General features: G+C 40.9%; 1 long non-coding RNA gene across 1 annotated transcript; it reads right to left on the minus strand.

Annotated features, from left to right (window-relative positions):
* Window positions 1-330: 330 nt before the first annotated feature.
* Window positions 331-26,664, minus strand: LOC111843953 (uncharacterized). The gene is made up of 3 exons (XR_002838277.1): window positions 26,543-26,664; window positions 805-947; window positions 331-442 (listed from the first exon to the last, which is right to left on the minus strand). It is a non-coding gene; the product is annotated as an uncharacterized lncRNA (long non-coding RNA).
* Between the last annotated feature and the right edge of the window lie 1,055 nt (window positions 26,665-27,719).

The following is a 27,719-nucleotide window of genomic DNA, read 5'->3' on the forward strand; positions in this document are numbered from 1 at the left end:
AATACTGTAAATATGATATATCCAGACTATAAAGGTGTACGGGGAGCTCAATCAGGCAGCCTTTTACAGCAAGCTGGTTATGTCAAGATTCTCACTTGCTTAGATTAGCAAAAAGCTCCCCTACACTCCCTTACTCACCCAAGCCAGCCAGAGCTCAGCTACTCAACATGACAATAAGGAGAGAGAGAGAGAAATACCTCACTTTCCGTGAGGCCAAATGAGAGGGAGGAGGACATTTGCCTAAATTGTGCTCCATAGCCTGGGCACTTGTGGCAGCAGCAGTGTGTGTAACCTGGAAGCCTGAAAAATATTCTAATGACTCACCTGTCAATGCACAACTTTGCTATTGGGAATGAAGTGAGAGGCGGCTGCAGGAGCGACATCTTCAATCTCAGGGCTGCCTTCCCTTTCCTCGATCTTCAGAGGCTGTGTCTGCTCCCATCTGGAGGAAATCGATTACATTTTCCTGTTGTATAGTGGTCGGCTTGTCTTTGTGTGTGCAGCTGGTGGGTTAAAGGTCGACACCCCCACAGCAAAATCTTGGCACTGAACATAAGATCAGAAGCACACTGGAAACACCAACCAATGTTCAACAGAAAAGGATTATTTCCTATTTTTTAAAAGGGAAACTGAACTGAATATAACACCTTCAGATCAGAGGACTGGATCAGAGTTGAAAAGGAGATCAGAAATATATGTGCGATTCCAACTACGAACGACGCTGCTCTTCACACTGATTGCATTACACGTGTAAAAATAGGACTGTAAATCTTTGATGCTGTTAATTGAGAAAGCACTATTTACCTGACACTTTTTTTGGTGAAATGTCTCGCGTGATAGATAGAGAACAGGACCACATGACACGGGGATGTTGGGAAGGAAGGGGGACTTTATCTGAGGATGAGAGTGGGAACAGGAAGGGAGGACCAGGAAGGGACATCAGGTTCCTATTCCCAGGGAGAGAGACAGAAAACAGAAGTCACTCCTACATAATGATTGATAATAGTGCAAAGTACATGGAGAATCTACTCCTCCCCATCTCATGGTGCATTATTTAAGCTTTACAGATTATCAGCAACACCGGATCATACACAATAACGATGTTAAGCACATTCCTGCACCAGTCAGCATCAATATCGATTATAATGAATTTACGCTTAATTACATATCACATTTTAACATTCCCATTAAATTAAAAGCACACCTAGGTTGCTGCACTATTGATGGGAGTTCAATGCATCATCTCGCTCAGATCAAGCCTTTCCATATTTGCTCTTCACAGTATGTACTGTATTGATATGTTAATGTGAAAGTGCTTAAAGCTCTTTCTTTTTTGGCAATGATAATAGAGTCTGCAATACATTTCCAAAAACAGATGATGGAGGTCACCAGTAATGCACTGGGGTCATGACTGGAAACAGTGCTGAAACTCTCATTATCCTCATTTATCAAGCATGACCACACCTGTGCTGGTACACTTTCCATACTTTCCAGTGTAATATTCTTTGTCAATAGTCTCAAAAAGATCCTTGTCCTATACATGCATGCACAGACACACACATGTCAGATAAACATATCTTTATGGGGACCGCTCATTCATTTCTATGGGAAAAATGTACACACACACACACACACACACACACACACATATCTTGAATAATACAAATTCTATATAAATAAGAAGGATGAAATTTTAACTGCTAGTAGCTTAATAAAATATTATTAAGGATAACATGAAAAATTTGGTGTCTTTTCACAGCACGACCTTGAGGTCTTAGTGTTTTTTTAGTTTCCCTTTTCGCACACAGCCAATCCTTCTTATCTTATCAGCGTGGCGGAGCTGTCACACCGAGCATTGAGACCAGTGCCTCTGTTGCCCTGACCCCGGCCCACGCATCACGCTGATCCCCCCGCACTCCCCGCTCGCCTCCGGGCCGATGGGGGCGAGTAGGCACACGCAATCCCTTGTTTCTTATTTACAGTATGTTAGTGGAGTTAATCGGCTTGATAAAGGGTACAGCGACGCGTCAGTGGATCTGCTCAGAATGATTAAAGGGAGGAATTTGAGTCCAGCAGCCGTCTAGTGGAAGAACAATGGTTTGTGGAGGACGGCACATTTGACAGATCGCTCCTCTTAACCCAGCAGAGCAGTATTTATCCTATGAACCATGGAGTGCTTTTACAAACAGCTAGTACTCTTTTATACACTACTTTTATTAACTGCTTCTTTCTTGCTCTTTGCAAAAAGCGGTGAAATATCAAACATGGATAAATTACACGACCAAAACACCTTGGTTTTAACATTCTGTTCTGGGGATTTTCATTTAGCGGCTAGAAATGCGATGACGTTTTAGCATCAACAAATGAGCAGAGGCTAAATCCTTTGTCCTCTTTGTCCTGAATAATAAAAACCGTCTAAAGCACCTTTCACTTCATGGCTGCCGCACTTGGCCTGACCAGTTATAGTATGAAATCAGATCACTTTGCGTAATGAATATGGCCTTATATGTCCCTTCATTTTTAACATGAGCGGAGAGGTTGGTGGCCTCCTGCACAATGCAGACCGAGAGAACGATGTGTTACTTAATAATGCAAACATCCTGCGGGAATTCATTCCATTTATTGTGTCAGAACGGAGTGTCTACAATAGCTTAGGGGATTTCTCTTCTGGATAAATGAGGGACTATAAAGCAAGGGAGTTTCTGCAGCTACATCCATACCCAATAAGTGACACGGGGCGGGAGAGCAGGCCAGAAGCGGGACGTGATATTTTACAAAGAAAGGATTACCTAATAGAGGCAACGGGCATAAACAACTGGCTGTACTGATGATCAAACAATGATTGAGTAATGATGCAAAACATCAGTATGTAAATGTGATGCACAAGGGAGTCAATCGGCCCATTTGTAGAGAACTCATTGAGCTAGTATTAAAACTATTTCTCATATTATTGTTAGGGCAATAGAACAATTCTGCACAGTCGAAATGTAACATCATGTTCTTTTTCTGATATAGCCTAATGTTAATGCTATTGTGACTTTGGCCCTGTTGATTGTATATGACATGGCTCCCTAGACCTTCCCAGAGGCCATATGGTAGACGGGTGTGTGTACAAATCAGCATTACAGCTCTTCCCAAATGAGGACAGGAGCGCTCTGCGTTCATCGCCAGCTCCATCTGCATCACAAAAGGCTCTGCTGATATTTAATGACTTAAGATGGATGATGCAATGTTTTGATTTGCAATTTTCACAGTGACTCATTCCAACGCTGAGCCATTACCAGTGGTTATAAATGAGAGGATGAATTCTTTCTCAGGAAACACATTCCCACCGGCCCTTTTCCTTCCCATTTTCCCCCGGCTTTGATCAATTTCAATTTTCTGTCCCATCAGCTCGAAGAGGAGCCTATCCGGTAATATAAATAACCTCGCGTGCGACCACTGCTAGCTTTTCTGCGGCAGAAAACAATTGGTTTATGAAGCTCACGCTTGCTATTTTCCACTCAATTAGAATCCTCTGGACAAGACACCCATCAACACCCCCTCCCCCCCACCTGAACATACACAAGGCTTCATTCTCACTCCTTATCCCTTCTGGTCCGCTCTCATTCCCAGGAAAGGTGCTGAACAGCTCTGTGAACGATTACATTGTTGCGTCCTCGGTGACCTTGCTTTTGAGCCATTATTTGAGCCATTTACATTGTGGCACAGAGCCTCTTATTGGGAGAAATGCAGCAACCCTGACTCCCTTTCAGGTGGTAGATATCTCTCACCGCTCATGCCCCCAGTTTGTGTGCTAATGTCCCAACTGCTTATCCTATTCAGGGCCAGCGGTCTGTGGCAGGGAACAACTTAGGACATGGTGCCAACCCAGCACAGGGCACACTCACACCTATAGGCAATTTAGTAACTCCAGTTAACCCAGAGGAAACCCCACAACAACATCTGGAGAACATGCAAATTCCACACACATAGGGCCATTGGAGGCTTGAACCCTGGTGCCAGAGGTGAGAGAGAGTGCTAAACAGTGCACCATGGTGCTGCAACGTGCATTTACCGGAAACGTTTTGAAATGAGGAAACTTTGAGCCGAATGGCCTACAGGTTCCCATGGCTGATGAGATGCGCCGCCGAGTTAGAAGGCAAATTCATGCATCTGTTGCATTTTTTGCTGAAACCGCGGTTTTGTTCATGCATTCTCCTGTGTTGCTAAGAATACGTGCAGACCTTTCAGATGCATTTGTGTTCTTTATGGACAGGATTACATGCATCTGCGATTTATCTAAACTATTCTGTGCACACAGAAACCATCATTTTGTGTTTCACAGGAAAAGATTTCATTCTAAGGCCCTTAACCTCTTATTGTGGAAAATAACACTTTCAATTTTGTTAAGGAAGTAATAATAAAGAATAAAGAATAAAGACTGTTAAATAATCTTTTGACTTTACAGTTTCCAATTATATATACAGGGGTACCTAAGATCTCGAACTCATTAGAACTCGAATTTCTTAAAAGTCGAACCAACCAGTTTGAAAAAAAATTACCTAGAGCTCGATCTGAATCTCAGAAGTCAAACCGTGAACGCCAACCTAAGAAAATTTGTACACGCAGGGAAATTAGTCACGCGGCACGTCTCTCAGCTGAAACAAAGGGTAAAACTTCAATCTCAGCCTCACATTCGCTGTGATAGCATCGTGCATGTTTACACTAGCTGAATACATATATTAAGACAGTAAAAATACATTTAGACAATGATAGACAGCAACAGTAATTATTATTATATAATAAAATACATTTTAAAATAAAGATTTCTTATTAATTATTTTAATATTAATAATAAACCATTAATACATTTAACTATAATAATATTGTCGTGCGGAGCGGGACGGAACGGAGACGTCAGAGTATCGGGGAATACGGGGTTTAATTACAGGTAAGGCAGGCAAAACACAGACGATTGGGGCAGGACACATTGTTTTTTTTTAACTTTACACATTGTTTGGATTTATTTTATTTTCTTACTTTGTGCTTAGATGTGTTTAGTACAGTATATGCTCTTCTTGTTTTATCCAGTTCATTTTGTGTTTAAATGCTAAAAAAAAAAACATTTAGATGTAATTTTTGTGGGTTGGGAACCAATTAATTGGTTTTCCATTATTTCTTATGGGGAAAATTCGATCAAAACTCAAACTTTTTAGGATTCTATCCGGAGTTCTGAACGGATTACATTCGAGTTCTGAGGTATATATGGGACACCTGGCCATGACATTCCATTCTAAATCCATAGACTTTTGTCTGTATAGTGTATGTATGTATGTATTGAACATCATTAAATCAATGTCTGAGAAATTTTAATAATACATTTAAAGGTAATTTAAATAAAAATCAATAACAACAATAGTGAAAATGCATTGACCAGCAATAGTTGCCACAACAATAATGGATGAAAGAAATTGGAAATGGCAGTTAAATCAGAATGCCCCCCCCCCCCCCCCACCATTGCAGCGGTTCTTTGTAGTTTTAGCACTGGCTGCAGACAGGCAAACCAGGCCTTGAATCGACAATGAGCAATTTGTGCCAAAATAACTCTGCGGTGTTGTTTTACTGCGAGAGGCTAACGAAGGATGACTGAAGGGGAGTGCTGCACTGGGAGGTGGCGCCGTGCCGTCAGAGAGCTCATCAGGAAGTGCTACAGGCGACCCTGCGCACATCAGACTGATTGAGAAAACAGAGAACCCTCCAATCCCCCCAGAGGGATGCAGAACTGCTCTGCATCGCTGATGTCCACTGAGATACAATGGGAACTGCTGCACAGCCTGTAGACCTGAATCTGCAGCCCGAAAAACAACCCGAGATGAAGGACAGCCACCTAAGTGATAAGGGGGTGTGACTCAAGAAAGCTAATTTCAACATCACTACTAATAGGATCCCAGACTTGTACTTAAACAGCACTGGTAACCTAAAAGCTTACACTAGGCTGAAGGGGTTGATCCTGATGATGCGTGATCTGCCTACCTAGCAACAGACTGACGTTTATGTTGAATTTGTTACATACAATTAAACAGCGAGCACTTAACCACACAGAAAACTTATCAAGAATACAAGGCAAATGCACGTTTCATTTTTAAGCTTCATGGCAGTATTATATTTTCCAAATAACCAGTGAAAATTTAATTTATATTCATAAATATCCATCCGCCCAGTATAGGGCTGAAATCTATTCGAAATAGGACAGTACACAAGGCAGGGGTCCATGATGAATGGGATGCCTATTGCAGTTTTTTGTGTAGCCACATAACAATGATGCTAATCAGAGATGGAAAGGTCATATCCAGAAAGTACAAATCCAGGCCAAGATTTTGTTTCAACCAACCAGTTAAGTACTCTGTGACTGTGACTCTTTTTGTTCAACTGGTTGATTGAATCAAAACCTTGGTCTGGATTCATACTTTATGGATCTGAACATTCCACCTCTGATGTACCTCTGGCTTATTATGAAAATAAGAACACAAGACGAGTCAGGATGGTGATGAAAAAAAGCCACATGACCCAGGAACAGGTGACTTTGGGTGTGAGTTTACAGCGGAGACAGACGAAAACAAAAGGACTGTTTTGGATCCGGCACTAAGGGAAAACCCAGAGAAACAAAAGCAGCATTGTGTCTTGGAAAGGGGACCATGGTCTGGGCATGCAGTCTGGGACAAGACACAAAACAGAAGTGTGTTATATCAGGTCACCGACATGCCTCAGTCACACAGAGAAATGAACAGTGTTTCAATAATTACTGTTTCAATATATATTAGAATACAAGGCCATTTTCAATTCATACACCATAGCTGGCTCTGTATTCTTCAAAATCAGCTAAACTATTCCCTTCCTGGTCTCCAAACATAATGGATTTTTATCTGAATTTCAGTTCAACCGAGAAACGTCCAATAAAATTTTAATGCAAAGCATTAGTCAAATGGAACTCATACAATGGTTGCTATACTTTATTCAGCTTAATAAAACAACCTCAATTGCTAGGTAACAAAACACAGAAAAGGTTACAAAGTAACAGAATTGAAATATAAAACCTTTTTGCATCCAAGGTTACATTAATTTCTTTATAGGTCAATGGATTCGCCTACTGTGAATTAATTTTATATTGGTCTCTAGGGATGTCAAAATATCATTTGCTTTGCATTAAATAAAATTGTTTTAAATATATGTTTTAACTAAGAGAAGTGGATTCCCATTATTCTATATCCCAATCTTCCTAACTGCTACAACATTACTGAAAACACATGCCTCACATACATCTTTTCATGGTTATTATATATGAAAGGGTTGCATCACTAAACTCACTATAACTGTCTTTCACCATAAAAATGAAAGGGTTTGCTTTTTACACATTCGGTTCTGACCAGCTCTTCCTGCTTCCAAGGGAATGCTTGAGGAGCTGTACCATAGACAGAGAAAGGCTTCAAAGCAGCTTAAATGAAGTTGTCCTTTGGGGTCTTTTCGGGAAGAAATCTCTATTCAGCGCAATGCTCAGTGTTTGCTGGCAGTTTCAATGCAATTTCCCCAGAACAAATATGCCCAAGTTCCCAAGGCTGATTGTCCAAAATGTACGCATTTTCACTTGGATCAAAGCGCCTTCTGCATCGCATTGTTGACACAATATGAGCTCTTCTTAATGCCCATTGATCAGTCTGAGCTTACAAAGCCTTACACGCTTCCACAGTTATCATTCTCTGCAGCAACCAGAAGACCCAAAATTGTTGTGGCTCCCATCTGTGTCGCTGTGTTTGCCTCTCGGGGCAGCTAAGTTACGCGCGCAGCTTTGGGAAGCGTCAACACCGGCAGCCAGATAAGCTGCTGCCACGTGGGATGCTGAACATTGTTGCTGTGCTGGTATGTGATTTATGGAGCCGGCGAATTTTCTCACCACTCTTCCCGGTTCTGAAAAGGAATTGGTGGAACGCCAGGTTGTGCCACTGGCTGACCCTCATTTTTCAAAAGGACTTTCTTCCCAAACAAATCAGATTTGGTGTAAACGGTATTAGAACTTCAGACAGGTATGTGTCACTTTAAAGGGTGAAGCAGGCACATTTTCTGGGGAATAAAACATTCGATTGAGGCCACATGCAAAGTAGTTCCTATATTCCTTTTTAAAACATAGTAGCATCGTCAGCGAACACCATGACAATGCTGATGATTACTGCTACTGGGCAGCCTGTGCAGGGAAAAATGCAAACAAGCAAACAGAAGCTAAATTAAGTGTCTTCCTGTCAGACATTACTGTCAAATTACAATGGGTCAGGGCAGCTTCTGAGATTCCTCCTGAGCGCTATATCATCCCACCGGCACAGAGTGGTGTGCTGGGATACCTTTACCCACAAATGCAAGTCTGAAGGGGGGGGGGGGGTGAAAAGGGGGAAGATGAGATGTAGCCAAACACTTGCATCATAGACCATGAAAGCGTTACATAGGAAAATTTAACAATATTTATTTGCTTGCTTTGTTCTGGGAAACAATGCTTACTTAATGCATTAATTACCCAATAACTAAATGTTAGTTAATATCTTGCCTAAATGCAATACAGTACATGAGCTTTCATGATTGATTAATCATGAACAAGCATGGGATCAGTATGTGACTAACATTTAGCCACTGGTTAATTAATGCATTGATAAGCATGTACTACTACATTATTCATGTCTCAAGTAAAGTGGAAAATTGTGTTGGTTTTCCCAATTCAAAAGCTTCAATTGAAATACAAAACTGGCAATATTTCAAATATACATAACAGACAAACATAGGAAAGGAAGTACCCTTTAACGTAGTGGTTCAGTATATTGTGATTATATGCATTTCAAAACAATTTTTTTTATGTATTTGGAAAAAATAACAGAACAATAATTTTGAAATAAAATAACAATAATAATTGAAAATATCTTTAGTTCTGTTTTAGTACATCCACATACATTTTCATTTATTTAATATCTCACTAGACATCTTGATTTGACTTAAAAAACCAGCAGCAGGATTATATGTGGCAAGTAATAAAAATCTAATTTAAATTTAATATATAAAATTAAGTTTGCTCTCAATTATTTTTTTGCAAATTTATTACATATTAGACTCCATAACACACCTAGGAAAACATCACATCTGTTATAACATTTGATCTGTGAGCCAACAGTCTGGAAATGCCATCATGAATACTGGTTAACGCACGTCCTACAATTCCTAGGCATTTAATATCACCAATAAATCATGAAACACGGCCAGATTTGCCCCATAGTCTGTTTTAAAGTGACTAAGGTATCTTTGAAGTAGAACAACAACAAAACTGTGAAATACAAGACAGCAGAATGATCAAACAATTTGGACTGTGGATGTTCTTCTTTCACGCAATGGCAAAATTTCGCTAGTGTTCTCAAATGAAGAGTTTTGCTAATTAAGACTTAAATATAAATCAGTTGCATAGATATGTAAACAACATAGAGAAACAGAGACAATGATGGCTTTAAATGTATCATAGTTTTCCATTCCAATGGTTTGAAATGGGCTCATCACAGCTGGTTAGCCTGCCATTCATCCATAAAGGCAATATCACCCCCACAAGCTGTCGGGTGAATCCAATTTAAATGCAAAAACCACACATTGATAATGAACATCTGGGCTAGAACTGGACTGTTTGAAGAGTGGTGTCAACAAAGCCACTTGAATACTCACAACAAATGTGTCTAAATAAATAAATAAATCATTATGACCATTAACGAGAAACCACAGTGTGGCAAGACAGAATTGGCAAATACTTTCGGAATGCTGGACTGACGGCCAGCGGAATACTTCCTTTGGATTTGGTAGCTGGGCAACCATTAATCTGGCCCTCGTTTTGATTTCTGTGTTCTTAATGGGAATTACTTCAATTAGATAACTAATGTAGTTAGCAAAATGTAATTCCTCAAAGACAGAACGAATTATTCTATGTGCGGCACATCTAGTCCAATTGATAGTTTTCACGAATCAGAGCCCCCACCGATTCGTGTATCGTACATTGGATTGTCAGCCCCAAAAGCCTGCGATGACATAGCCGTACGTGCCGTCTTCCTCAAACAAAAGGTTAAATGAATAAGCTGACATCAGCTAAACTTCTTCAGGGCAGAAGCTGAAACATGAAGGACCACTGATATTATGAATCAAACGCTTCAGAGAGAGACGTCAGTGGAACCTTCAGCAGGTGAGGGGTGCTTTCAACATCAAAGTCAGCCAAAACCTACAGGTGACAATTGCCTTGACACAAAAAGCAAGGAAAGGAACATAATCTTTGGCTGTGTTTTGCACATCATGCTACAGAAGTACTGAGAGCAAAAATTACACCAAATTTGACTAAATTAAGGTAAATAAATTACAGTTCTCCTCCAGGACAAATAAGTATTTAAGTGTATTTCCAAACAACAGAGGGTAATTAGCACTTAACGAGAAACATGGACAACATAAAGATGCCAGAATATTTTGCTCTCCAAGGTAAACTGAGTAAAGTAGCTGTAGCTGTGCTGGAGTAGAAGATGCTGTATCAGATGTCTGTGGGCCTTATGGACGAAACTCTGCCACCAGAGAATGTGAAACCTGCAGGAGAAGTATTGAGAGCAAGAGATGCCACAACAGAAGGAAGATGTACAATTATAAATCTATAGTGCATTTATTTCATTTGTCCATTGTCCTCCAAGTCCATGATCTCTCTGTGTATGTAGTACAGCTCAGCTATTCGTCATTGGTGCTGCATCAGTAAATCTATAAATCGATATTCATAATTATTACAATACAATTCAAATAATTATTTATTTGCTTCTAGGCTCCTTTTTGCTTAAAACTCCTATAATTTGCCCTTAGATTCAGAACATGAAAAATACAAATTGAATGGATTTCAAAATGGAATATAATTTTAGTACATAAATCATACAAAAATAAGCCTGTTTGTCATAGGGCAGGACACTAGAAAAAGCAGACAGTGTGGTTCGTCACTGGGTCTTTCGCTGACTGCCTCACTGCTTCTTCCAGTGAGTGGGTTTGACATTGCTGGTAGAGTTGTCACCTGCCCTGTAATGAAAAATAAAATGCTGTGTCCCATTTTTAACCAATCAGGGATGTGATTTGACCAGTATTTCTTCAGACTGAAAGTGGAAGCCCTAATTGCCGGTGTTTGTGACTGTCAGCACTTGCATTCTATATGTTCCACTGAATGGCAATGCTCCAAGTGGTGAAATAAGTTCACGTTTAGTTGGCACATGTTTTCAGCATAGTTTACAGCACACAGCACCAGTCTGATTGGTGTTGGACTTTAAACTTCAAAAAGTACCACCACACCACAGATGTCTTTTTGTCTTGTTTATCCACAATATCTACTTTTTTAAAAGATTCAACTCTGTCAGTTTCTTCACCGACAAATGAACCTTCCACTAAGGGAGCACATGATCTTCTTCATGGTATCACCAAACCAGTAGCCTGTGGCATGCTTCACTGACTCGGTCAGCTCTGCTGTGCCTTTGTAGGGCATTGGCTGTTCGTTTTAAAAAGACTACATGTGATTGGTGGAAATTGCGTTTGGTCGGATGATACAGTATGCGCTATTAAGAAATCTTCCCTATCAACAGCTGTTTTTCTTTTTTTTTAATCTATAAAAATTTATTTGACGATAATTCATGTGTTGTTTACACCTGCCCAGTCCTATTGGTTAATCTCATCGAACTGCTACTGGTCTGTGATCCAGCGGCTGAGAAACATGGGTTTATGGAAACCAGAGCTTGATGGAGTAACTGTTTGAATTTTTAATCAACTACACTAGTAGATAAGTAAAAGAGTAAAAAACTAAATGACTGGAATAGAAATACATCATTTTCACTATGCAATTTTATTTATGGCATGTCAAACTGATATCATTAAGTATGTATAGCAAAGGACAGACGGGATTTCATCTGCATAAGTGAGGTTATGAGGTGGGAATGAAAAAAGTGATGGGAAAAATACTGAACTCTCAGAATGAACATACACATTTATACACACACACATTTATACACACAGAGACATGCACACACAGACACGCACACAGACACATACAGAAACGCATTCACACACACACACACACACACACACAGAAACACACACACAGACACACACATACAGTCACGCACACACACGCACAAACACAGACATACACACACAGGCACACACACACACACACAGACACGCAAGCACACATGCACACACACACGCACACACACAGACACGCACGCACGCACGCACCCATACACACACATACAGACACACACAAACGCACAGACACACATTTACCGAAAGGCTGCTAAGCTTCCATTTTCTGAGTCTGCTATAAATTGCTTTATAAGTTATAACATGTTTAATGTATAATCTTTATATTATTTATTGTGCAATTATTTGTGGAGAGCGCAAAATTAACGAAGGGTTTAAGAAGGTTTATTTTCTACTAATTATTTCTAAAATCCATTTTATTTCCTTCTAATTTTAATTAGAAACCCTAAACCTTTTTCCATTACAGTACTATACATACATTATTAATTAGTCCAAAAAGCTCTCGGTTTATGTAAAGCAGCTGACAGTGCCTACAGTTCTATGCTACAACCCATATTTACAATTTAACTAGTTTGTTGCTCAGCGTCTCCAGCTCATTATTTTAGCTGTTCTGAAAACACTGAGATCAGGTAAAATGAAAGCTGCTCAGCCAGTCACTGGATAATAGGTTTATCATCATAGGATAACACTAAATTAATAGGTTATAAATTCTTAATTTCTTGTTAATGGACAAATACAGCAAGAATGCATGGATCTTAAACAAGTGAAAGCTGATAGAATACAAGATGATCCTGTGATTGTAAAGTTACCAGTTCAAATACTGGTATTACATCCTGAATTAATCACAGTTGTGTCCATCGAATACCAAACTTTATGGATAAAAGTCGAGAATAAATGATTAGTTGCTTAATTTGGTGGGAAAACAGTTCAGGTAAATCCTATGTCAATATCTCCATCTTCCAACTGCTTATCTGGTACAGGGTTGAAGGGGGGAGTTTGGAGCCAATCCCAAAGCAGCACAGTGACTACAGCTGAGGAACACCCTGGATGGGATGCCAGTCCATTACTGTATACACACTTGACAACTATAAGAAATTTAGTGCGGCCAGTTCATCTAATTCTGTATCTTAGCGCTATGAGAGGAAAGCTGCAGAACAAGGGGAGGATGTGAAGACTACACACTTACCAACCTCAGCCCTTGAAGCATGAGGCTGCAGTGCTTCCCACTGAGCAACCACACCACAATGTAATTACAACAGCTAAGGATAATGCCACAAATAATAAAGAACCAAGTCATCAAAAGACTGCACGGTAATAAAATGTGAAATACAGAGACCAAAGAAGATTATTCACCCTCCTGTCAATAATCAGTAAAACCGACACACATTGTCAACATGTGACCAAATAAAGAATAAACCCGCATAATATTTTATGTCTATGCAAGCTTAAACAAAATTCTACACAGTTTTGTCAGGAAGCAGACAGTTCAAATGCTGGTACACAAGCTTGGTAACCTTAGATAACTATTTACAGGATCACCGATAACCTTAAACCTTAGCTACACTCAGAATAGTAACCTGAAGACAAAATAAAAAGAATCACATCTGTCTACTTTCTCAGGAAGGAAAGGAGGCTCGAGTAACAGGCAGATTTCACACTAATACTTATCTCTCACCTTCAGCCAAACAGTGGAACCAATCTATCCATGCAAAATTCTTAATTAATTTTCTCACAATTAGTCTGTGACTTCAGATAAACTGAATTGTTGCAATGATTTTACCCTGTTTGGCATTCTCCATGACGTGAAGCAATTAACTATTCGATTTCCCATTTGGACAAAGGTCTTCATTTAAATAAACCGCATTTTGTGGACAGATGCGTACATTTCAGACACACAGACACATGTATGTATGAGGGATTTATTTTTAACTTTCCAAGTTGTAAAAAAACTTTTGAAGCGTAATTTATCGTCACCAGTATTACAGCATGTTGCATTATTCACTGAAGATTTTATTCGCTTGAATTAAGGATCTTAATCACAGCTGGGGCTATTTTATGAACGGCTGGTGCTGCTTCAGGCACCATGAGGGATACGCTACCTCCATACGAGGCTGAAAATCCGCCTCAGCTTCAAGGAGACCCAAGGTCACAGCCGGAGTCCCTCGTGCCTGGAAATTCAGACAGTGTTTATTGTGGAAGCTGCTCTATTCTCTAAGTGATAATGGTGAACAGCAGAGCTCTGTCATTGGGCTTCAGTGCCGCCACAATCGGCTGTAGTGTCCCTGAGGAAGGGTGTTCAACCATAACAGAAGAAAAGAGACTCAGAGGCAAAAGTATTTAGGAAGCCCTCCCCCCCCGAAAACAGAACCATTAAGAATAAAGAAGCATGCATGATGGGATGTCGTTAGACCAGGTATATTTTCATTTGGGGGTCCATGGTTCAAACAAGGATGTAAACCCCTGATCAAAGGTCCTAGTACTCAGCCCCCCCAACCGGACTCTGCAGAATGTCCAGTTTCACTGGTTGATCACTGGAAGCAGGTAATGAACCACCAGATAATTGGTTGAATAGTGGAATGAGGTGGACAGTTGGTTAATTCAAAATTCAAAATGATTGAGGGGTTGGGTTGGATTAAAAAAACAGCAGATAGGGGTGAGGGGATGATTTAAAAAAAATAATATCAAAGAAATATTAATCTTCTATGGTAACAGTACATTGGTACCTGAAAATAACATTTTAACCCTCCCATCTGACTGCAGGGCTAGAAAACTAATCCAAACCATAGTATTTCACTCATGGACTTCCCTCATGGATATTAATATAAAGAACCAACTGTGCGCAACAGATACAATGAAGATTTTCAACTCTATTTCACGCAGAGACACAGGAATTTGTCTTTTTTTGGTCTCATTTACAGCTGGCACATACTACAGTTTTTGTTTTCAAAAGAAGCCACACGCTTGGTAGCCAGTTTTGAAGTCTGCTTGTGCAGAACATTTCCTGACTGGCAATATGTGTCCAGAGATAAACAAATTACAGGCAAAGATATTGAACCACAATCCTTGTGGCCAAGAATATTTTTCTTGTCAAATGGTGGGGTGCCAATGCCTAGCAACGATAAACTTCCCTTTGTCTCTGAAGGAATAGAAAATGCATAATCAGTGTTATTGCCGTCTACCTTTTGGAACTACTACTATGAGGATTTATTTTTCCATTTGCATGCTATTTATATTGCATGATGATTATGTAAGTTATTCAGCAATAATTTGGTAAGGTGATTTTGTGCTACATAAATAAATCCTTTCTCATGACACGTAATGTATGCTATTTCCAATGTGGCTATCAGCACAGAATGATTCAATTTCTCAGTTGTTATTACCCCTGTCCATTATAACCACAAGATTTAAAACAAGCTATTTAATTCACTGGGGAGGAAGTTCACATGGATAGCAAAGCATTACGAAATGATACTAGTTCTAGAGAAGGACACGGTACTCACACTTGTTATTCTTATGTCATTATGTGGGTCGCCAAGGTGGTAGCACTCAGTTGTGCTTGCATGTAGTTGAAGAGTTGGAGCATGGGGAATTGGATAACAAGAGGAACCTTGAGCGGGTAGAGCTTGCGGCAGTCAGCTAATTAATGAGGTGGCAGATAGGGCTCCTAGAGGAGCATGAGCACTGGGCGAAAAAGTTCAGAAGAACATTGCCTAGGATCTCACACATGCATCTTGGACATGATGCCATTGAACTTTTATTAGGGGAAGCTTGCCTGCAGGGGTGGGTTTGCAGGAGAAGGTCTTTCCGATAAAACAGTTCTGTGGCGATTAGATACCTGCAAGAATGATGACGCTCAAAAATGTGCAATGAAGATGAGAACCCTCAAGGAAGAAGGCAATTTGAGCTCCTCCATCATTCCGATTAAGGTGTAATCAGAGTTCTGGAGCCTCATTGTGCCCCTAGGTGCTTGACCATTGCAATAAAAAAAAAAAACACCTTTCTGACACTAACACCCAGTTGCAGTCTGTTCCTATTTCAGATGTGTTGTGAGCCGAGAGTCATGTCATGGTAAATTGATGCCTAGTTATGTAGTGGGTACATTGTGCAGAGTATCAAGATAGCAAGTGTGATTTTAGAGCCATTTCCTGCTCTGTGGTGCACACAGTCAAAACATGCCGGGAAAAATGCTTAGACTTGCAAGTCTACAAGTAACTTAAAGCAAATTGACACAATTTTCAGATACTTTTCTATTGCCTCAGGACTGGTTTATTGCCTCTTTCATTCAGTGCTGGGATTTTACACAGGTATTACCTTTATTTTTAACACACCTCAAAGCTGAACAGTGCCTGTAATTTTATTTGCAGTGAGAGTGGTTCCTCGTGAAATGTGGGGGACGGCCCAGAGTTCTTGGTCTCATTACACCGAACTGATGGGCTTTGCTAGCAGAGCACTGTGGAGCATGCTCAGTACACATGGCCACCATGCTGTTGGCTGAAGTGACCCGCGAGGTTGGGGCAATGCACATGCTCTTTGTGACGGGAAAACTGAGATGAGGAAGGGACCAGTGGGCACGCCAGTGTCGAACAGACGGCCATGTGGCAAGGACACGGCCATCATTGAAATCATTTAGTGATAATTAAGAGATTTAACAGACCACAGTGCTGGCAGGACTTGTCAGATTGGAGACAGGGAAATCAGCATTAATCTGGGTCAGGGATTCATTAGAGACGACCTGCGAGGCACCTTCATTTAGGATGTGAAATTAAATACAGAGCATAAATCATATGGCAGAGTACGTTAGCGATGTTTAAAGTGGTACCCTGCCAGAATTTTTAATACAATAAGTCCCCATCTGTTACCTCCATTTGGTCTGTCGCTACTAGCCCCCCAAAATCAAAACATTCATGCGCCGCACCCCCGCTGTGTCATCTGAATGGGGAAAATGGACAGTGCAGAAAGCTAATTTGGACACTCTGCTCCAAATCAAATGCACCTGCAGGTTTTCAATTCATCTGAGGGAGCCTTTTGGGAAAAAGCTGCTGGCTTGTGGGACCCGTGTCTGGCTGAGCAAATTCAAACGGTGTTGCACGCTGCGGTTTAACTCCAAACAGCGGCACAGACTCCGGCTCTTCTGAAAGGTCCGGCTAGTTTGGTTTCTTACTTTAAGAGTAGATCAAAGGCCTTATATGTTTTTGGCTTTTTTAGCAACTGCTGACTTTGCATTGTATGCGTATAGGCTTGTTTGTGCAAACTGAAAATTATGATACAACATAAAAAACTGACTCCATGTCGGTTGTACTGCCCATGGTTCTAACATCTGTGTGTCATTTACTGTACTTCACATATGAGTATCTGTCAGTTGTTGATTCAACACTGTCAAAGCAGTATTACTAGTATTACTTTTGGCGAGTTAACCTGTGCCCCCCCCCCCACACAGGACACATAGCCTGTCTGACCATGGGGTCCTGGGGTTTCTGGCACTGTTTGTAAATCTGAAAATATTCATTAGATTCCTTAAGTGCGTGACCTGTTATCCATTTTCAAAATAAAGGATTGAAACACAAACGTTGCTCTTGCATAAACCGCTAGCATGGTTCATCCATACTTTGGTTGCCTTGGCAAGGGTACTGAAGAAGAACTTGCTCTGGTCCCTCAAAGTAACGTGTGTCATGCAGAGAAATTATATGGCCGCACTGTCCCAACACACGAAACAGCAGACAAAGCTATCTGGGCTGGACCATGAAAGAAATAAAAACCGATAGGTCACTTTACAATGGGTATAAAGGCAGCTTCATAATGCAAATTTAATCTGGGAGGGGGAGGGAATAAATGAGAATATGTAGAGAAACAGAAAAGAATAACACCAGACTTTCTGACTTAATGCAAATGGCTATGATGAAATGGTAAAAGTCTTAGTGTAAGAAAGTAAATGACCAGTAGGAGGCGAGCATGACCTCCAGAGTGCAGTCCATCCTGCCATCTGAAAACTAGGTGATGGTCAGAGGCGGACATTTCAGGTCCAGAAAGTAAAAATCCAAACCAGGATTTTGTTTCAACCAACCAGTTGAGCATAAAGAGCCACAGTCACAGAGTACTCAACTGGTTGGTTGAAACAAAATCCTGGTTTGGATTTTTACTTTCTGGACCTGAAATAAGCCTTGAATAATGTCTTTGTCAACATGATGACATCAACTATTTTACATCCATACAAATCCATACCTCCACACGATTTTATCATTCCTTCTAAATTAAAAACCGACATGTGTCAGGTTTAATAATTAAACAGCGCACCGTCAGTGTGGCACATCGATAAGATGTCAAGTGTCACATTCTTAGTAATTGCGTCTCAGAAATCCGCAATGCTTCCCTGCCGAAGCTTCATTTTTAATGATCAGCCTTAAAGCTTCCATGTCATCCTTGAACACAAACCGCTAACATTCCTTTTTTTATGAGGCCACATTAGTCACAGCTCTGACCTCATCAACTCCAGTGACTCTCGTCTTTAATTAGCAAGTTACTTGCCAAGGGCAACATTACCTCATTAGATTCTTTATCCATAGGTTACCTTGCTTCTGCTCAAAAAAGTTTAGGTTCCCTAACATGATGTGCAAATAGTCTCAATAGTAGACAATATCTCTGACAGTGCTTTGAACTGAACATTCCGCTAGGTTAAATTCTTACTGTGAAAGATCGATTTGAATGCATATCCTCCTTGTATTTGTTTCTTGTTCTGTTAAATGCCACTGGAGCCAAATTACAGTCATGTTTAAGTGTGATTTTCTTTTAAGCATACTATTCAAAAGCCCAGAATAGCCAATCCCTCAGGTGACTATTAAAATTGTGCAAAATAATGTAAAGATGTAACAGTGCTGTAAGGCTTTCAAAATGTAAATGTTGCACTTATTGGCTGAATTCAAAGGAAGACTGAGTACTGAAATACCAAATAGCTCAATCTAAGTGTACCTCGCGCATTTATAGCGGACATGGTAATTGAATGGGAACTATAAAGAGTAATGGTGAGAATGAAGCCTTTGTGGGATTGCTATCCACTTCCCATTGCAGGAAAACAGGCAATGACTGACAACAACATTTGTTCATTTGCATTTCTCCAAACACATTGTCCATCTTTCCCAGTGTACCAGCTCGCTACTTCCGGACCTCGTGCCTGCAACATTTGGACCAGAGGATGTCAGATGATCAGTTGAAACTGCACAGCTTACTATAATAAAGTTATAATAACAAGTATTAAGAGATTCCGGGTTTACTGTTACACTGAATAGTAATTATCGTCAGGCTGCCGTCGTAAAAACCACCCACTCACACTCACCTGGCCTGATGGAGATAGCTTCTTCTTCGACATGTAGACCAGGTGGTCCTTACTAATGGACCTGGAAGTCCAACACTCCCAGCTACACCCCCCCCCCCCCCCCAAAGCGCTGGCTTTGACAGTGATCGCACACTCGCCTTTCATGGCTCTCTCCGCTTCATATTGTCCACGAAGGACCAGAGCTTGTAATTACCCGCTTAAAGGAGAAGATTGCAGGGCCTGACCACTCCATTGTGTTTTGGGAGAGGGAAATACTCTCTATTCAATTCTGCTGCAGCGACTAGCCGCAGTCACGTGTGTGGCGTGACTCTTTTGGTGACCGTCCACTGTCATGTAAAGGTTGTGGATGCTACTCGCTCCCCTACTCAAACTGCCGTGGTGACCCCGACCCAGGTGGAATGCTCCAGTTAAAAAATGCCATTCATCACTGGAATCTTGTCATTACAAACTACTAATATGCTGCTTCTAAAAAAAAGTTCATATTCTACACAGCTTAACTTTTTTAACTGACAGCATCACAAATATTGAAAGAATCATCCAATATTTCTAATATTACTTTTTTCCCTGGTTGCAGCAAGATATATGATCACTTTGCCACATTGGCCACCAGACTGAAATAGATTTGTATTTACTGTCTACCACATATTAATGTCAAGCTGCTGCTTTTGCATATAGGAAGAAATTATAGCTAGTAATTGACAGTCATTTCAGGCAAACTGATGGTCATTTTAGGCAACTGTCCTAATACGTGCATAAACTATGCGACTGTTGTTAAAATATTTCATAAGTTTAAAATATTTGACTTGCATCAGATCTTTTCGCAGAACCTATCCCATCGACTGGAAGACTTGCAACGTGGAACAGCAGCGACACCTGCTGCTCATCACAAGTACGGCCTCGGGGGCGGCGGCGAATAAACCTCCTGCATTATGACAGCATGTATTAATTCCGTTTTTCCCTTAGCTAACTTTGCCTTCTAAAGAGGAAGGAAGAGAATATCGAAACAGAGAACACAAAACCGTTCAGGCACTCCTAAGACGGCTGCAAACGGTAGACGATCCAATTCAACATCCTTTTCCCGCCGGTTTTAACGATTACACATTTCATACGGCCTACAGCGCTTCCCTGTCTGCAAGGCTCAGTCCTGTCAAGTATTAAAACAGGCAGTGATGCAAAACATAAACGCTGGAAGCAGGACGCGTGTGCTGCCCGCAGCTCCCTATTAGCGCTCCATCATGCTGTCAGAGCAGCCTGCCACGTGCGTACTCTTCCAGCCAACCCACCCATCCATCCATCCATCCATCCATCTTCCAAACTATTTACTGAGTGGGGATCGCGGTAAAACATCATTGCATTATTCATTCAGCAAGCGGGTGCTTTTATCGAAGGCGCACAGCTTGCGGTTCCACATTCGTAAATCATTTATAAAAACTAAATATTTATTGTAGCGATTCAGGCCGCGTGCATTGCTCAGGGCCGACGGAGTTACGTTTGCTTTTTTGTACTGCAAATCCGAACACGTACGTAATGCGTGAAAATGGAAGAAAGAAAAAAAAAAACAACACAGAGGAATTTGGGCGGGGGGGGGGGGGTCATGGGAAAGTGCACCAAAAGCAAGCAGCGAGTTTATAGCGTAACTAAACAAAAGTGTGATATTGTGGGTAATGCTGTCACCTTACACTAACAGGGTGGGAGGTTTGAATCCCACACCTACCATGTTTGTGCAGCCCTGTAACTTGCTAAGGGGTGCCTCTCAAAAAGCCTGCGTTCATAACTTGTATTCACTTATCACACCGTAATACTAGTTCGATCTGTAGCTGGGACATCACAGGTTTGTGTTTACGGCTGTCTAATTCGGGCATTTTATGTTTAATTAGGAATTCTGAAAACCACATTTCTCCCAATGATCACACAGTTCAAATATGTCAAAAATGATTAAGTCCTAGGCGACAGGTGGAACGAGAATAAACTGAATTATGTCTGATTATGACGTGACATGAAGTCATCGTTTGTCTTCAGTGTACAGGCTGTATATCACACCAAGGATTTTAATGAATTTCTGTCATTTCAACATTAATGATGAATTTAACTGAGGCAGTTGCGGCCAGTCTTATCAAATTAGACACAGCGCCAACCAAATAATGCAGTTTAAAAAAAATAAAAAAATTTAAGCGCCAGGAACTTCACTATAATATTGTGCTTACACATGTATGAACCTGCTGTGGCATTAAGAAAATACCAGTTATGCTACCCAGAAACCACCCATTAATCAAGCTGCTGTTAAGAATTTGCTGATGGCACTTGGTAAATATCACAACATCAATCATTATTACTTTATTACACCGACGGTACTTCCACAGCTGAAATTTTTTGACAATAATTCAAAGATGCACATTCTGTTTAACACAAATTGCAGTTTTTCTTCCTCTTTCAGTGTGTTTGGAACCTACAGTTTCACAGGGTTTTTTTATTTAAACCCTCAGATGTACATAAATCACATCAGATCCCATTATATAAAAAAGGAGGACATGTTTTCTTACACAGTTCAGAAACCATTCAAAAGCCATTCCGAAATTAACTGGGAGCATAATGCTGACTTATCCTTAAGTGTATTTAAAGCTGTCATACAAAATTAAGTTAATCAAAAAAAATAAAACACAAAAGGCAGAACATGTAGAAATGAGAATTTATTTTATTACATAAAGTAGCATTTATAAACAGTGCTCATCCAAGACAGGCTCCACCCCAATACCAACTCGATTTGCCTCACACAAATCGAACTTTCTAATGCAAGAGATGTTTGGGTACATTCGATGTTTACCACACTCTGTAAAGCATTTGGCATTTCATAGCATATTATGCTGAGGAGTACTCAACTCATACAACATTACGTAATGCATGTATAACGCTTACAATGATGACCTTAACGGAAAAAAAAGTGTCCCTGACAGCATTTCACAAGAGCTGACGTGACTCAGTTACAAAATAAAAAGAAAACTTAACCTTTGTTAAAATGTCTGCATTGTCGATGATTTATTTTTCCACTTTTCCCGGAGCCTCTGGATTGGCACCCCTGTTGAGCTAACAAAGCCTTTCTGATATGTACGACGTTCCCATTTGAAAAACAAAATCTCTTCCTCAGCAAGGGATCACACCGGGAGGGTCACTAGAGGATTCTCCAAACCAGTCAAAGTAAACACCCTTCCCTCAGCCTTCACTGCCATGTCACAGCTGAGTGTAGGATGTTTACATTAACTAAACTTAGACCGTCTGCAAACTAAAAGGGGTTGGCTTCCAATTAGTGTCTGCGCTATGGAGAAAAACAAGCTTCACAGGCAATAGAAGGCGCTTATCTTTTGTCTTGAAATTACAGGCTTGGTCATATCAAGTCTCCAGAAACAAAATCCCTTGACTTCAACGTTTTTTTCCTGACTTCTCGCTGAAACTTGGCCGCAGAAATTTAGCAAGAAAATAGACATTCTATACATGACAGAGACAGAAGAGTCAACATCACCTTGTGCAAGTATAAGCAAAGCTGAAAATACACACAGACACACACACACACACCCCAGCAAAGGTAAAAGGACAGCAGTGCAGGCGAACAAGTGCGACCACCACAGTGCAGATGACAGAGCTCTTCGCCGTTTCCAAGGAGCTGAAGGTAGCCGGCCGCCGCAAACATCTGACTGAAAGCTTAGGTGGCACTGTACAGCTTCCAGTCGGGGATGTTTACAGCAGCAGGCCACCAGACATCACATGGCAGGCAAAATCACAGCCTCCCAATGATAGAGGTGGTGTAGTTCTGCACGGTGATAGCAAAGAATCGCTGTCAAGCACTATTACTCCACATAAGATGATTCACACCTCATTTTTCCCCATTCCGGTACGCAAAGTGCGATCCAGACAAAATAAGCATTTCTCTTTTCCCATTTAAACTTCCGTGCGCCCAATATATCTACAGAAATAACATTTTCACACAACAGCTGGTGGCTAAGGATGGGAGGGGGAGTCTTTCACATTTGAGAGCATGCAGATTTGACTTATGTTAGCATGTAAGAAAGGCAACCATCATCGAAACAAAAAGTGCACGTTTCATAGACTCCAAGATAAGCACTGTGAGCTGACACTTCATCTTCATGTCAACACGTTGGGGTTGGGGAATCGGAGCGAGGGAGAAGTCATTACAATCATGCAGACCCTGGCCTATTTTATCACCAGCTGCCCTAAGTATAGCATGGATTTAACTTTGATCTATCCCCCAGAGTGAGTGGCACGGCTCTGCGGCACGTCGCTGGCTTCACATACCGCAGTGTGGCCATGGCAGGGATCAATAACAAACCCCCCCCCCCACGGGTGGCTATTTTATTTTTTTTTTGTCTAGAGTGGATGCTCATTCCTAAGCTCAGCTGGGAGGCACATTTCCTCTGGCTGAACTTTGTTAACCAACAGATTTACTCTGATGGAATTCATAATTGCAGCTTCACTGGGGAGAAAACAAACCTTTGGTCCCATATAGAAGTGGGCGGAATACATATCTACTGGGACAAAACTCATGGGGGGGGGGGAGCTTCCTTATTATGAAAACTTGGCTGAATTATGTGTGTGAATATACATATACACACACACACACACACACACACACACACATATATATATATATATATATATATACACACACACACACACACACACACACACACACACAGGCATTATTCGGATAACCAGGCCCTGTGTGAGCTTAATGATCAGTTTAAAACCAACAATTTGGCTCATTTTCTACTTTTATAACATACACAACATGCAACTACACAAAAAGCCTGGACACCAAGGTATTATTCAAGCTCAACAACCTCTTTCACTGGAGTAGCAAAAAAAGAAAAAAAAAAAAAAAAGAGAAAAATTCAGGCCCTGAAGGTCTTGTTATATATTTAATGAGCAGTTGCACAGCGCAATACTGTTAAATATGGAAACTGCTATACAACTGGCCAACTGTAAAGAACAGAGCATCTTTAATAATGTTTAAAGTGAACTCCCATCTCCTCAGTGCTACACTCCTTTAAACTAGGAATTCAATCAGCTACTTCATCAGGCATGGGGAGTGATCGCCTTGGTATGCATAAACATCTCTCCTCTGCCTAACCTTGATGTCAGAGCCTGCGTCGGAAGAGTGAGTATTAACCAATGCAGAATTGGCAATGCAAAAGGGCACCAGCAACGGAGGGAACAAAAAAAAAAAAAACACAATTTGTTGGAGGCCACTTAGCTGTCCTGAAGGACGAAAAAGGACATATGAGACTTAAAACCATCCACAGATCATACCCTGCAATAAACACGACCGACATTTTCACAAACCTGGAGAAAAGAGCTTAAAATTGCAAAGACTTCAAGTCTTTTCACAAAAGCACAAAACTTCTCAATTGGTCTATGGTAATTTGCTCAAAGATTAAAATACCTGGCAAATAATGTCATTCATATAAATTACTTTTGGCAGTCTGGTACAGGCTTAACAGATACATTTTTTTCCGTGTTAATAAAGTACAAATCTTTCTTACTAGAAGTAGTTAAGATGCCATGCTTTAATAAAGCTGTAATGAGGTGAGTCAGCTCAGAAAGGTGCCCCAGCTCCTCATCGGTCACCAAGTGTTTCACATATATCAGAAAAAAAGGGCTTGTTTTGTGGGAAAATGCAGGGAAAGCACGGGGAGCCTGACACTGACCCCCATGCAAACTCTTCAAATAAAGATTAAGGAAATGAGGTATTAACCAGATGCCCTTTGCTAAAGTATACAATCCCGAACAAAAAACAGAGAACACAGGGCCTAAACGTACCATGCAATATGCTCAACCATCGACCTTGAGCCCTGACTTAAGAGATTTCCAACATATGTATTTCACAGAGAACATTATTAATATACAAGAATATATTCTACGTCCTCAATATCTTTATAATACCCTGGTTTATTATTTATGCCACATTCCTATTAACCCTGTACAGCACGCGGCTTCGCGAAAAGCTTACACTTAGCGGCCCGTAACCTCGCGTACATTTTCATAAATATACACGCAATACACCGCGGCAAGCTTAAATGACAATTATTGTAAATAAGTTGGTAAATAACGGCAGCGAAGCGGCGCAGGGTCGCAGTTCGTCATTGGAGTGACATTGCCCTCGATGGAGGCAGCCTGTCCCCTAGCAGGTCATCTTAAACTTATAGAAACTTGTCACAAAACGGCGTTTAAACGTGGGATAACGACTAGTTACCAGTACGTCTCCGACTAGCTGGTGATCTAAACAGAGAGAAGCCCGAGGTACTAACTCGGTAAGTTTAGTTAAGCGACATGAGCACCGTAGGATGAAGAGCAAGGAGCCAAGCGTCAACACAAACCCGGAGTTCGGGCGAGATTACAAACGTTTTCCCTCTAAGATACCGCAAGGAGGATAGTAACATTTCAAACGCCGCCTTTTTGTATGTATTTACATGAGGACTGGGCTAAGCGACTAGCCAGCTCGACACGGCAGCTCCAGCCAGCTGCAGCAAACTCCTGCTAATACCGCTATCCCTGCTTTAGATCGAAGAAAACGGGCCCGTGTCATGCATTTCCACGGCAGATCCTGCACGAATCACCGAACACACAAAAAAGGCAGCAATCCCGCAATGCAACGCAGTATAATCTGCAATTAAAATCTGTATTCAAAAGAAAATCGCCCAAGAACACGTTTCAAATCCGGATTTCTAACCCCGAAAGGAAAGAAAGCGGTTCCTGGTGACTGGCCGGCTTGCTGACATTGGGGGGGGGGGGGGATGCCGCATGAATGATCGCGGTGACCGGCCAGAACAGGCAGGACTACAAGGACCTGGCGCTAGTTAGCAAGGTTAGCCGTGCACAACTAACTTTAAAACATCAGGGCCGGCTCCGTCTGCCAGCCCTGCCTTTAGAGTGAACCAAAGTTGCAGCATCCGAAAAACCAAACCTGTAAAACTTGGCTCTGACAGCAGACTAAGTTTAGTTATTATTTTAAACATTCTTACTTGTCCAGCTAGCGACTCAGTTAACTATATAGCTAGCTAAATCCGAGGAAATTAACTTCCCTACGAGACTTTGCTAAATCCTTACCACTCCCTCCAACTCCAAACTGCAGTAAATTCAGAAAACCAGCTGAATCGTAAACATTTTCCCCCCTCCGGCCTCTGCTGTCCAGTTTTAAAGCACCTCCGCCATTCTGTTCCTGTTTCCTTCCGTCTCTCTTGTCTTTAGTTTGACCTTTAGTTACCCGACACTGATATTGACGTCACTGCCATGGCAACGTAGTCCCGCCCACAACATGGCTACGGGCAAAAAAATCGAGACCTTAAGAATAACGGTGGGAAAGAAACAGCAAAGCGCCGCATTTTTGTGCAGATTTCTTTGCATGTAAATATCTGCCTATAGCGAAAGTTGTAAGGTTTACATACACATCACTAGCGAATAATACTGTGTTAGTAACGTCGCAAATTACAGCTTCACACGGAAACAACACTAATCGATGCAGTTTACAAGCTGTGATATGTGACTCAAGACTTTATGTAATTTCATGTTTTTTTGTTAAACAATAAACAGAAACTGGGAAAAAGAATGAAAGAAATGGAGCTTGTAAATAAAACTGTTCTGCGCAACAGGGGAATTGACTGAATGCATCGTGTCAGAATGACAACTTTAGTTTAAGTAAGGTAATGATAAATTCAGAAACAGACCGGCGTCATATGACAGCGAGTTTCAAGTGCCAAACGACCATAATTACAAACCCAACTGTTAAAAGTGAAGTTCAGTTGAACAAAAAAAAAAAAAAACGAAAATGGGAATATACGTTGTTCCGACTTCGTAAAAGGATGCAGGATATGTAGATATGTATGTGTACAAAAAAACGTGAAACTGTAAAGCATATTTGTACAATAAAATACGTTTTGTTAATAATGCAATTTCTCATCACTCCCACCAGATGGAGACCTTGTGCCACAGCTGGAAACATCCTTTGTTTTTATTTCTGTGAGATTCAGTACTCAGGTGCTTACTTGATACTCATTTTTTCCATAAGACAATTCTGTAACTTGCAGTACCTTTTGCGAAGATATCGATTTACTTCCATTAAGCAACCACCATTTATAGAGTCCTCAATAGGATCAAACGCAGCCAGGGCATTCATGATTGTCATGTACAATTGCTCACGGACCGGGGAAACAGGCGCAGGAGTTGGGAAGTCATGTAAACACGGGATTTAATGAAGGCGAAGACACTCAGGACTCAACACAACGTT

This window comes from Paramormyrops kingsleyae, chromosome 23, assembly GCF_048594095.1.
Source record: "Paramormyrops kingsleyae isolate MSU_618 chromosome 23, PKINGS_0.4, whole genome shotgun sequence".
Lineage (NCBI taxonomy): Eukaryota > Metazoa > Chordata > Actinopteri > Osteoglossiformes > Mormyridae > Paramormyrops > Paramormyrops kingsleyae.